Raw genomic sequence first — 12,683 nt, 5'->3', positions numbered from 1 at the left:
TCAAATCACTAACTTGGTTCCTGGTTAAGATTTTGTCTCCTGTAACTTGACTTGAGGGAGAGAATGTGTTGGTGGTGTGCCCTTCATATTTCTCACTATCCATGATTGTGTTCTGGTACCTCTCCCACGACAGTGAAAAGAAGGAAGACAAACAAAACCAGCTGAGAGGCAGCGTGGCGTGGAGGAGACGAGCACCAGCCCAGCGCCAGATTGCCTAGATTCAGTTCCTGGCTCCGCCACTTTGTCTACCCGGGCCTCAGTTTTCTTGTCTGTAAAATGGGAATAATGATAATAGTACCCACTTCCTAGGGATGGTTGGGAAGATTAAGTAACTAGTGTTTGTTAATTAAAAACAGCAGCAACATTTTATAAACTGTCCCTACCGTCCACTGCCAGGATGTATAAGAGCATTTTGGTTTTTCTTTAAAACCTGTAGGTGAGGGGACAGATCTGACTTCTGCTGTGTGATTAGCATAGAAAGGTGATGCGTTCACATGTGTGGTCTGGTGGAGGCTGGTTGTGAGGGCCAGTTTGCCTGAAGAACTTTGCTGGCTGTGGAAAACATGTGGCTGAGAAATACCAAGTGGAATGATGATTTGTCTTTTGCTAGTAGAACAGAGTTTGGATGAAATGGCACTTACAGCTAAGTTTATCTGTTTTAAAATTTTTCCTGGTGTTGTCCTTTCTGTATCAGTCGTTTTATCTGGCCGGGTCAGTCGGTGGGTAATTCTTAATTTGGCTTTTAAAGAAATCAGAGGACATAAAGGGAAACAACAAAAGATCTGGATTCTGGCCAACAGGGTTTAAGGCTGTGCCACTCACGTAATGTGACCCCAAGGGCAACCCCCTCCCTCCCCTCCCTCTCCGCCTCCCCTTCCATCTCAGGGCCTCCACTTCCTCTTCTGGTTCTTACTGTTTCTTCTCCACTAAAATTAGGTGCTGGATGGTCAGATGAGCTCCTTTGTCTGGGGTCTGTGAGTGGCCTTCATTATTGGTCAGTCAGCTGCAGAGTTTTGTTTGTTTGTTTGTTTGTTTTTTCCACTTTTTTATTGAAGTATAGTCAGTTTATGATGTGTCAGTTTCTGGTGTACAGCATAGTGTTTCAGTCCTGCATATACATACATATATTCCTTTTCATACTCTTTTTCACTATAGGTTACTACAAGATATTGAATGTAGTTCCCTGTGCTATACAGTATGAACTTGTTGTTTATCTGTTCTATATATTAGTTAGTATGTACAAATCTTGAATTCACAATTTATCCCTTCCCACCCCCTTTGCGCCCTGGTAACCATAAGTTTGTTTTCTGTCTGTGAGTGTTTCTGTTTTGTAAATAAGTTCATTTGTGTCTTTTTCTTTTTTTAAGATTCCACATATGAGTGATATCATATGGTATTTTCCTCTCTTTCTGGCTTACTTCACTTAGAATGACAATCTCCAGATCCACCTATGTTGCTGCAAATGGTATTATTTTATTCTTTTTTATGGCTGAGTAGTATTCCACTGTAGAAATGATTTTTAAAAATTTAAATCAGGTTTGTGGGTGGTGATCCTAGTCAGCAAAATGAACAAATTAATTTTTTTTTCTTTCCATTTGGCATTTGTGCCTTTAAGGAGTCTTCATTTCAGCCTCACACTATTTATCATATCCCCCAATAGTCTATCTTATGCTCAAAAAGAAGAGTGAAATCAAATAGTTATCACCATTCAGCTCTTGGGAGTTGGGTTGAGTGAAAAAAATTTTAACTGTTAAACTGTAAGTGATGTCAGTCCCACACAGGACATTTTCTGTGTCTCATTGTGGAAAAGCCATTGAGCCGTCAACCATACGATCTCCTTGGCTTGCCTATGTCCTGACCCCATACATTTAAGTCTCTACTTAAGGCTGGTGGTTTTTGAAGGGAGAAAGGAAGAATTGTGATGTTGGAAATTAAAATACTAATGTTAACGTAACCACGCAGAGTTTTATTTATCTATGTATGTGTGCAAGTAGACATGATTCAAATTTATATTATAACTTTGTATGATGTGTGTTTATAATACAGGGGAAGTTTTGGGTGTTACCTTGCTTCTCTGTAATACTTTAGTGTTTTAACCATTTTGAGTTTTCAATGAGTCAATGAGATATGTGGAGTCGGGGATATATTTTTATGACAGGGAAAATGGAGGCACAGAGAGTTAAAGTGACCTCCTTGAGATCATTGTGAGTGATAGATCTTCTGACCAGTGTTTGATGGTTGTTTTGCTCTAAGAAAATTAGAGAGATTGACAATGTTTGTCATTTTTAAAGAAAGAGAGGAAGTTTAGAAGGAATGGAAGTTAGGCTGTTTATATTAATATTAAGCCATGACCCGAGACTAGAAATTTAAAGTATAGTTGATAAAGGCAAAGAAGCATAGAGACTTCACCAGTTTTCTCAGTGAAATGACAACCCATCCATACTTCCATCCATCACCTGTCCGTTCACTTCATCATATTAAAAAAAAAAACACACAGTGCCAGCTTTCCATGCTGAGTCCTGACCCGTCAAAATTAAATCAGAATGACATGTGGCTGTTGAGCTTTTCAAATATGGTCCAGTTCAAACTGAGATGTGCTGCAAGTGTCAAATACCAGACGTCAAAAGTTTAGTCTAACAAAGATAAAAATTATCTTATTAATAAATGTTATGATCATTACTTATGAAATGAATATAGGTATATTGGGTTGAATAAAATATATTGTTAAAATTAGTTTTTGGTGGTTTCTTTTTGCTTTTTAAAATGGTACTAGCAAGAAAATGACAAATTGCCGTTGTGGCTTACATTATGTGTCTCTTGGGCAGCCCTGCTCTCCAAGTTTGTTGTCTCTTAGGGGAGTCAGCTACGTCCCCACATGCCCTTCTCTGACAACACGCCGTCCCTCTTCTTTGCGTCTGTCTTTACACTTGTCTCTACTTCCTCATCTTCTTTTGGCTTCTTAGACCATTCCAGTCGGATGGGGCCAAATTCATTTCTTGTTAGCCCTGCTCTGATCTGGCCTTGGTGGTATGCTGACACTTAACTGCTTTTTTCCTTCTTTCTTTCCATCCATTTCTGTCTGTCCTCAAGTTTCCTTTGATGGCCCTTGTTCCTGCTCACATCCCGTAGCTATGGACCTTTGTTTTCAGCCTTCTATGTCTGGGTGCTCATGACTCCTAGGGGGTTATATTGGGTTTGGAACTCTAGTGCTTTTTGGACGCTCTGATTGGAAATCTAATGTTATCTTTGTCTCTTAGCATTGTCACCTTGGTGAACGATATCAACGGCTGTCTACTCGTCACCCAAGCCTGGAAACTGGGACTCATTCTGGATGCTTCCCCCTCACTCCTTCCCCCTTAACCTCACCTTTCTACCTATTCATCCTCAGATCTAACTGAGTCAAGCATGGTAACTACTCTTATCCACCCACTACAGGTAACTATACCTAGCTATTGGCTTCACCTTTGCTGCCCCACCTCAGTTCAGACCGTCAGCATCTCTCTTCTACAGGGTTGCAGTAATTCTCCACTGGCCTTGGTTTTCTATTCTCATGCTCCTCCATTCCATTCTCTTTTCTTCCAGAGTGATTTTCAAAAATGCAAATCCATTCATGCCAAATCTCTGTTTTGAAAATCCTTCAATGATTTCCCCATTCAGGGTAAAATCCAAAACCCTTTGCATATAAGAGAAGACTCTTAGGAATTTGGCCCCTGCCTCTTTGCGTCCTCATCTCTAATCTCCAAGATGGAGCCTGTGCTCCAGGAATAGACATGGGATTCTCTGTAGCCTGCATGACTTCGCATACTGTTTCCTTGTCAAAACATCGCTCCTCTCCCACCTTACCAAGGTAGCTCCATGTGCCTTTGCTCTGATACCACCTCTGCTTGGAATGTACCTGTGACCTCTGATAGCCCCGCTTCCCTATTTTTTTGTTATTTATTGCAGTTAGTTGCCTTTCCTTTCATTTCTCTATCCTCAAGTCCAATGTGGGTATGCGAGAGATATTTGTTGAATAAATAAATGCTAAATAAAAAAGGGCAGAGACAAGGCATTGTGGAAGTTGTGATGGGAATTCCAGCCAGGTAGGGATGGGAGCAAGGAAGCCCCCAGGAGAGGCAGCCTTTGAGCTCTGCCTTCAAGTCTGGTGGCGCTGGGTTAGGAGGATGCAGAGGAGACCCTGGTGGTCATCATCAGTGTGCCACGTTCTACAGCACACAGGAATGTGGAACGGCCCCCTCCCTGGTCAATACCACCATCACTGGAGTGAAATAAGGAGGGCAATCTCAGGGGTCCATCTGGGCCAGTGCCTGTCTTTGGTCCTGGGCGGGGCTGTATAACCCAGCAGAGCCTCCTTCCCCGAGCGCACAGCTGGTGTGGCAGGCAGGCACGCCGTCCTTGCCCTGGAGGGAAGGAACGCAGGATGGTTGCTTGCATCTTATCTTTACCTCTCCTCTGGAGCTGCATTTCTGGAGAGCAGAGAGGTGACCTCAGCAGCCAGCGATGGAAAGAGAAAAATGAGTCATCTCAGGCCCTAATGAGGTGCATGAGCGACCCTTCCTGGGAGTGAGGGTCAGGTGAGGTCGTGCTGTGCCTGGGGTGAGTCTTGCCTCGGGGCTCCAGGCAGCACTGGAGCAGAGCTGAGCTAATTTTACCCACAGGAGCTGACTGTGCTGAAGGGCAGGGCTTATGACATTGGTCTTATCCTGTGATGCCCAGAGAGCTCCTGAGGTCCAGCCCTGTTCTGTCTGGGCTGTTCTTCCTCCTCCCGTTTAATGCCTTTTTCCATTAGGTGTGCATATTAGCAAGCAGGATGCCGAGGTTCAGAGAGCTTCAGATTCGGTGGGAGGCCATGGAGCTGGATTTGGATTCTGCCTCCGCCCCTTGCTCCCCAGCCATCTGACCTTGGGAAAGTCATAGAATCTGTCTCGGTTGCCTCATTTGTAAAACAGGACTGAGACCTGTGCCCTAAGTCAGCTTCTAGGTTACACACCAGGTGACACTTAGTACGCAATTGTGCACCAGTCACTGTTGTAGCTGCCGGCTTCATAGTGATTCACTTAATCCTCTCAACAAACCTATGGGAAAGGTACTGTTTTTATCCTTATTTTATAAATAAGGAGACAAGGACAGAACAGACATCCCTGGAGGCCTACTCTGTGGGGCTGCACAGAGCAGATGGGCCAGGTGTGCAGCCGGTATGCCTTTGAGGTACTGAAGTGTTCAGTGGCAGATCTGGAAAACAAAGAGGTCATGCCAGAAATTCTCAGCAAAGAGTCAGTCATCATGCTAGAAGCATGCTTTGTTTTATAGGAATTAGAGTTTCTGTTGATCACACACTACTCGGTGTCGTTCTGCTTAGTTTATGGCACTGCTCCTCACGTCCCTTAGGTCCGTTTGGCTCAACACAGCAGAGTGAGAGTGTTTTTCTCCCCTTCACAGAGGCAAGGGAGAAGGTCTTAGGTGCAGACAGGGATAGGTCTTACCTGAGCAGATCAGAACTAGACGAATAGATGGTCAATTAACTGATCTATTGATTTTTCTCCCCTTCCTGCCTGTCCAGGCTTAAATGGAGGAAAGAAATGCCACATAATTTCAAACAGAAAGGGATTCATTCAGGGAAAGAGATGCTAACAAAATTGTTGGAAAGGCTGGAGCAGTGGAAGCCAGGAGGCTACATCTGTACCAACTGAGTTAAGAATTTATTCCAGGGCCACAATCCAGAGTTAAGGAAGACGGGTTATGAAGCCCTGCCGAGACCTTTGACACTTTTCTCAGGATCCTTATACTTGGTGGAGAACGTGAGACTGCCAGACGGAGTGGCATTTTGACTCACGATTCCAAGGTGCTGCTTGCCAGAAGAAAGAGCAGCAGGAGGACTTAGCTTCCCTTCCAGCTTCTGAGTCTCACACAAGTGCATTTTATTGCTGGAACCTAATTTACTAGCTTCAAGGCAGCGTGGGAAATGGAGTTTTTAGTAGTCTGCTTCTGTGCTGCAGGAAGGCACTTTAGAGGGTGTAAGGGAACTCCGATTGAGCCAACTGAGAGAATATATCTGCTACCGATATGCTCATTAAAAAATACCCAGAGTTATCATCCCCAAATACTTAATATGTACAATTAACTATAATACCGTAATATAATAGGTATACTATTCTACTTAATATTTGTTTATTTATATGCAACGTATAACATTAATATACTTACTATTCCGAAAAACAGGCCATTTGCTCAATCTCAGTTTCTGAGATGAGTTCTCCTTCGTTTTGACAGTTCTCCTTCGTTCGGCTGATTTGTAATTTTCCAGCTCAATTTGCTCTCCCCCTGAGAGTCATGCCCTGGACTGTTGTCTTGTTTACATAATTTGTTCATAAATGTTTATTAAACACTTACTATGAGCCTGATGCCAGGCTAGATTTGGCAGTGTGGGCAGAGATAAGTCAAGGATTCTCCCAATGGGAGGCCTCCCTGGAAAGGGGATATGTCAAGTACATGGTGAGAACCCCAAGGAAGGTCACGATCGATGTCCTAGATAGCAGGCTGAGCACGTTCAGGGAAGAGAGGCTGTTCTGGCGGGACTGAGACGCAAGGGAGGTTTCATGCCGGTGACATTGTGGGGGTGATTCTCCGTCGGGGTCAGCAACATCACTTTTAAGCGGTATCTGTGAATGTGATGGAGTGTTTTTTGTTGTCTCGGTGCTGGAGGCCAGACCACCACTGTCATTTAGTGGTCGGGCTAGAGATGCTGGGTATCCTGTACCATCTGAGACACTGAACAAATAACTGCTTTGCTTCCAAGTTGAGAACTATCAGCATTCCTGTTGAGAACGTTCGGTAGGCCTTGAGAGAGGTATAGGTTATCTGTATTTGACCTTGGCGTGGGGAAGGGTAGTAGGTCAAGCAAAGGCAACAAGAACTAAGAGTTCAGTCTGAAAAGAATATGTGCTGGTGGCAGCGGGGGTACTTTATAGTGGAAATAGAAGACTGAGTCTGAGTTATTGATAAACTTGAGATATTAGGTAAAGTACTTGGACTTATTCCGTGGCCATTGGGAAGCCACTTAAGATGTTGGTACAGAGCCCTTGAGAGCAGAAACGTAGCCTCATCCTCTTGCTGTGCATTAAGGGGACATCAGTGAAGCTTTCTGATTGAATGAATGCCCCAGACAAATCATTTACAGGAGTTGGACCAGTTGCTGCATGAGTTTTGCCAGATCTAGGTACCTGTGGTCCCGGGACAGCCTGGCAGTCAGCATTTGGACTTGAGGCGGCTAGCCGGAGAGGGATGGCAGCCTGCTGCAGAGATGCTGTCTCTACGTCCAGGAGAGAGTGCTGTGGTCAGGCAGCAGTTGTAGTTGCCTGTGCTAAAGAGAGAAGCTAGTGTCTCCAGAATCTTGAAGGAAAGAGGGGTTTTTCCATCGCCCTCCCTTGTGGAGCCCACAGGCTGTGAGGCGGGTAGGGCGTGCACTGTGCAGTCTGCATTAAGATGCTTGTGCATCTTGAGCTTATTAAAAATTGCCAAACAAACCAGCAGTTTGCTGACAAGGCTCATGAGCTGTGACCATGACCGCAGTGGTTCTTGGGGAGCGGCTTGCCGGTGTGCGTGGTGATGCTGCTGTCCTAAGTCGTGGTGGCTTTTTGACACTCGGGTCAGTCCCTCTTCCTTCTTTTGGGATGAGCTTGGGCTTTTGGGAGGGAAAGCTCGGGATGGAATTGACCAAACACATAGGTAAGACATTACCTTGCTAGTTTCTCTCTAAGGTTTCCCTTCTGAAGTCTTTCAAGGGGAAAGAGAGGGGCGTGCAGATGTGAAGGATGACCTCAGAGCCCTCGTTTTATGGCTCAGAGAAGGAAAGTGAGGTGCCCTGGGCCATGCAGTGAGCTGGCTGGGAGGCCGGCACCTCTTCTACCAGGGTTTCAGTTGCACTCTGCTCCTGGGGGAGAGTGTGGTGCAGAGCTCTGGAGCCAAAGCCCTGGGCTTGGCTGTCAGCTCAGCTGCTGACTGTGTTCTGGGCCCTCAGGGTCCTCATTTGTGAAATGGGTGTCATGCTCATATCTCACATTAAGCATTTAAAAAGAGGAGCATGTGAAGAGCTTTGTTTACAAAGAAATACAGAAATGTTTCTTCTTATCATGATGTGGGTATTTATGGACCAGTAATTGGTGGGACCATCTTTAGAGAAAGGATGGGACAGTGAAAACACTGCTGACCACACTCGGATCGCAGGACACTCCCAAGGGTCCCTCTTCCCCACTGCACAGTAAGGAGATCTTGCACTCAGATTTGGAGGCATGCCCATGGGGGGAAGTATGGAGTCCACATTTTTGGACTTGGGGGAAACTGGGTGTACACTCTTCCCTGGAGCCAGTGATTCACCCCGCAAATGTCATAGGAGATGTGGCTGGAAAGATGGGTTGAGGCTCGTCCTGGAGGCCCTGAGTGCTGGCCTGAGTGCAGTTCACAGCACTGATGAGGGGTTGGCTGGAAAAGCTGTGAAGTTGGGGGTTAATCTGGCAGCACCCTCAGGATGTTCAGGGAACCTGGGACAAAACTTGGGTGAGAGACAGGGAATCTTGTAGCTGGAGCAGGGGCCTCAGGATAGGGTAATTCTCAAGTTTTGGGCACATTCTAAGTTATTTTTTTCAGTGGTTCAACTTTTTACTTGCGGTTGTAATACAAATGATATTACTTGTACAGGTATAGAGCTGTGAAGCTGTCAAGAGTTTTCACACCCAGTAACTCCTTGGCTCTATATAACATCACGGGGAGGCAGAAGGCGGGATGGGTCTCATCTCTATTTTACAGACCAGGAAATTGAGGCCCAGAGAGCAGGTGGGATTTCTCCAGCCACTAAACTGGTCGGTGTGGAAGCCAGGTGCTGGGATGCCAGATCTGACATGTTCTTTTGTACCCATGACCTAGGTCACTGGTTTTCTCAGACCCACTTTCTCCAACCTGGACTGTCTTGGTTGACATCCTTGGAGGCCTAAGATGGCCATGAGTTTCAAAGTTTCCAGAGGCAAGATGTAAGATTTTGAAAAATGAGTTACAGGGAATTTGTGTCCACAGTGCTGAGGACACAAAATGCATCCTTCCCTCCAGCTCTCTGTTGCCGTCAGATTGTTTATTTAGATTGAAAATGTCCAAGAGAGCAAGGAAGGGAAGAAATGGACCCCTGTCACTGACTGAGCATCTTCTTTGCCCTGGACACAGTGCTACCTGCTTTTCCATCTGTGGGCTTAGATACATTTATAGATGAAGTAGTCATAGCCCAGTATTTTTGTTGCATTCTACTCAGCAACTCATGCATATTTAATAATTAGTTAATTCTCATAAAAGCCTTATTAAGTCGATAACAGTATTATTTCCTATTTTATAGATGAGAAAAATGAGGCTTAGCAATATTTAAATAAATAACTTGTGTGTGTGAGAACACAGGTTCTAAACAGATTATCATCCAGGTTTTCTGATTCGAGACCTCTTTCTTCCCGGTTACACTATGTATTGCCTGTCTCGTTGCTGAAAATGCAGAGCTACCTGGCAAGGAGGAACATCTCAGACCTCGGAGGTTACCAGAATCAGAGCTGGAAGGGACTGTGAAGTGCTCAGAGGCTGCAGGCTTTCAAGCTGTGCTCCTCTGAGCCTGGGAGACTCTGAGAGGGGCTTTGGGGTTGGAGTGTGGGGTGGGGAGGTGACGAGGGGGCAGAATAGTAGGAGGGAAGAGGGCTCTGGAGCCCAGGCTTAGCAGCTCGGCTTTTATCTTTGTTACAAGCTAAGCACCTGCAAAGCATTTTGCTTAAAGGAAAAGCTTCACTGCCGGGGGGGCGAAAGTTTGAAAACCACTGTGCTAGCCCAGTTTATCCTCGCACTAAGGCTGAAGGCAAAGTGGCTTCTTAGCACAAGTCACAGTTGTGAGGGTTCAGGCGCGCTTTCTCTTTTTCAAGGAAATGTGTGTTCTGTCCACTTCCCTCTGAGGGGAAGCACCTCGGGAACACCACAGCAGGTTCAAGGTCATGCAGCGCCTGAATGGCTCTGACTGCTATCTTTTAACTTGGCTACATCTCCCCTTTGGGCCTTGGGACCCTTGTTGAGATCACTTCCATTTCCATGCAGAAGGGAGTAGAAATTACAGCCAGTACTGTGTTATTTTCCTGGCCGAACCTTCAAAGACATTGTCTAACTGAATAACGTGCAAGTATTGATTGTCCACTGTGTGCACAGCGCTGAGAACACAGGCAAGTTTCCTGATTCCACAGGCTTCGTGGGGAGATGGAAGCAAATAAGGAATTTTGTCAACTATTTTTGGTGATCGTTACGTTTGTTATACAGGATTATTATGTATGATAGTGAGGATGAGTCTATCTCCTAGAAATGGGTTGGGGAGGGCCTGGACAATAGCAAAGAGGGTTAGAAATTAGAGAGCTCAGTCTAGAGTTGCAAGGGGTTGCATCTGCACTGTGAGTTAGTTAAGCCTGGCCTTTTGCACTTCCTATGTCTAAGACTGGCACAGTTTACTTTTTCTTTAAGCCTTCATTTCCTCCTCTGTGTTAGGGAGCCAGGCTGCCCAGTCCACAGGGTTGCTGGTGGGATTAAACGGGACGGTGTCTGCAGCCTACTGAGCACAGTGCTCAGCATAGATTAAAGACATTGTAGTTGCTATTGTTGTTATCTAGCCATGAGGAGCCAAAGAGATTAATTTTTAAGTCTGACCAATGGTGTGATCAGAGATGGCTTCTCAAAAAAAAAACCACTCTGCTTCTAGAAATGGAATCCAGTTACCCCAGCCTACAACAGTCATTTGGCTTCAGTTTACCTTGCTGGCTTCCTGTGCTTGTCTCTACCCACCTGCCCACCTCTTCTGCCAGTGGCCCGCATATCCTCTAAGCTTGCTGTTCACGGGACATAGTTCCTTATTGCCTGGGCTCAAATCTTTCCTTTGCCTGGAATGTCCTTTATTCCTTTGCCTCCCCTTTTCCCTGTCCTGTCCTACCCTCTTTTAATAGCTGGCCCAGAAGTCCGTCCCTCCCATGGAGGGGAACCCTACTGAAGTCTCTTGTCCTGGGTTACGGTCAGCCTTTGTCTTCCACGTTTGTGAGCTCCTTGAAGTTGTATGCATCTCACAGCCCTTTGCCGTAGCATCCCTGAGGATGCAGGCACTCACTTATGGCTGGAATTGCACATCTAGGCGACACACTGATTTAGTGCCTTTCTCCAATGTTAAGCACAGGGAAACATGAAAAAATGCAAACCGGAAAACAGTCCTCACTGAGCTGTGCACTCATCAGCCTTGGGGTTGGATTTCTGGGGAAGGCCTGGCCCCTCCTAAATGACCTTAATGTCTTGGGTCTTTGCAGATGTTGAAGAGAATCCTGATGCGTAGCGTGTCGGGAGAGCCCTGAGGGAAGCCGGACCTGGGCTCTCAGAGCTTCCTGGGTGCCCTCTGTCCTCCTGGTGCCCTGCCGCGGGACCTCCAGCATGTACATGTGCTTCCCTGCTGCTTGGGCTCCCTGAACTCCAGGCGGAGCCTCTGTGAGCCAGGCTGACTTTAATGGGTTGGAGATTTCTTTTGGAATCTGCAACTTGAAATATCCTGTGCCCTTGATTAATTCATGCTCGGGAGCTTTCTTCGTGCTCTCTGGTAAATAGCTCTGGACGGTAGGTTTATTTCCCCACGGGCTTGTTGCAGAGAGACTGGAGCCTGTGTTTCTAACAACTTCTCCAAGGAAAACACGGCAGGTCACGTTTCCGGAACCGAGACTCTCAGGGGGTCTTCCCAACGCCCATCTCTGTTACCTCCTTTTGGCCCGGCATTTGAAAAAGGAGAGTTTGTCTTGAGTGGTCCTTTAGACATTTGTGACTTGGCGGCTGAAAATCTGACAGTTGCTGCTGAGTTTCAGCTGCACGAGTGAAGAGCATATAGACAAAACCCTTAGAACATTGAATCATTTTCCTTCAATTCCCAGAGCCTTAATGTTTCTTTGTCTTGAGAATGACCTCACTGCTTTGTGTATTTGTAATGGGATGCACAGTCATTGACAAGTAATCACACAATAATCTCCTACGCTTTTGTAACGCCTCCTGGTTTTCCAGACGGCTTTCACTGGAATTATCTCATTTGATCCTCATAACTGCTCTGAGAGGTAGGCAGAGGGGCTACTTTAATCTCTAATTTTCAGGTGTAGAAACTGAGGTTTAGAAAAGTTCAAACAGTTGGCCAGGGTTCATACATTTCGTCTGTGGCAGAATTGGAAGTGGAATCTTAAATAGTTTAACTCTTAAATCAATGTTCTTTTTACTACTTATTGTCAGCGTGACTTTGGAAATACAGTTAACCTCTCTGAGCCTCAGTTTTCCTATCATTTCATTGGGTCTAAACCTCTAGGTGGGAGATGTCTGTAGAGATTAGATGAGACTGTCTGGGAAAGCATTTATTTGCTAAACAGTGAAGGATGCTGCTCATCTGAGACATCATTACTGCATGCACCTTAAATCCAAATAGTGCCATATCAGAACTGTGGCAGGAAAGAACACTTCCTGCTCCCCCTCCCCTTTTGCAAGGACACTGAGGTCCAGAATGGTTGTCAGGGATCCCGAGCTCCCCGCCCTATGATCAGCAAGTTGTCCCTGCTGCCCTGCCTGCAGGCCACTTTGATGTTCTGAGAGCACTTTTGTTGGCAGGGTCCTCT

General features: G+C 45.7%; 1 protein-coding gene across 11 annotated transcripts in view; it reads left to right on the top strand.

The window, feature by feature from the left end:
* The window catches only part of LPP (LIM domain containing preferred translocation partner in lipoma), a 629,538-nt gene that overhangs the window by 36,743 nt on the left and 580,112 nt on the right, over positions 1 to 12,683 (top strand). The gene's annotated exons all lie outside the window — the stretch shown is intronic.

This window comes from Camelus bactrianus, chromosome 1 (assembly GCF_048773025.1).
Source record: "Camelus bactrianus isolate YW-2024 breed Bactrian camel chromosome 1, ASM4877302v1, whole genome shotgun sequence".
NCBI classification, from domain to species: Eukaryota; Metazoa; Chordata; class Mammalia; order Artiodactyla; family Camelidae; genus Camelus; species Camelus bactrianus.
Note: the sequence above shows the minus strand (reverse complement) of the source record. Positions and strands in the feature narration are given on the sequence as shown.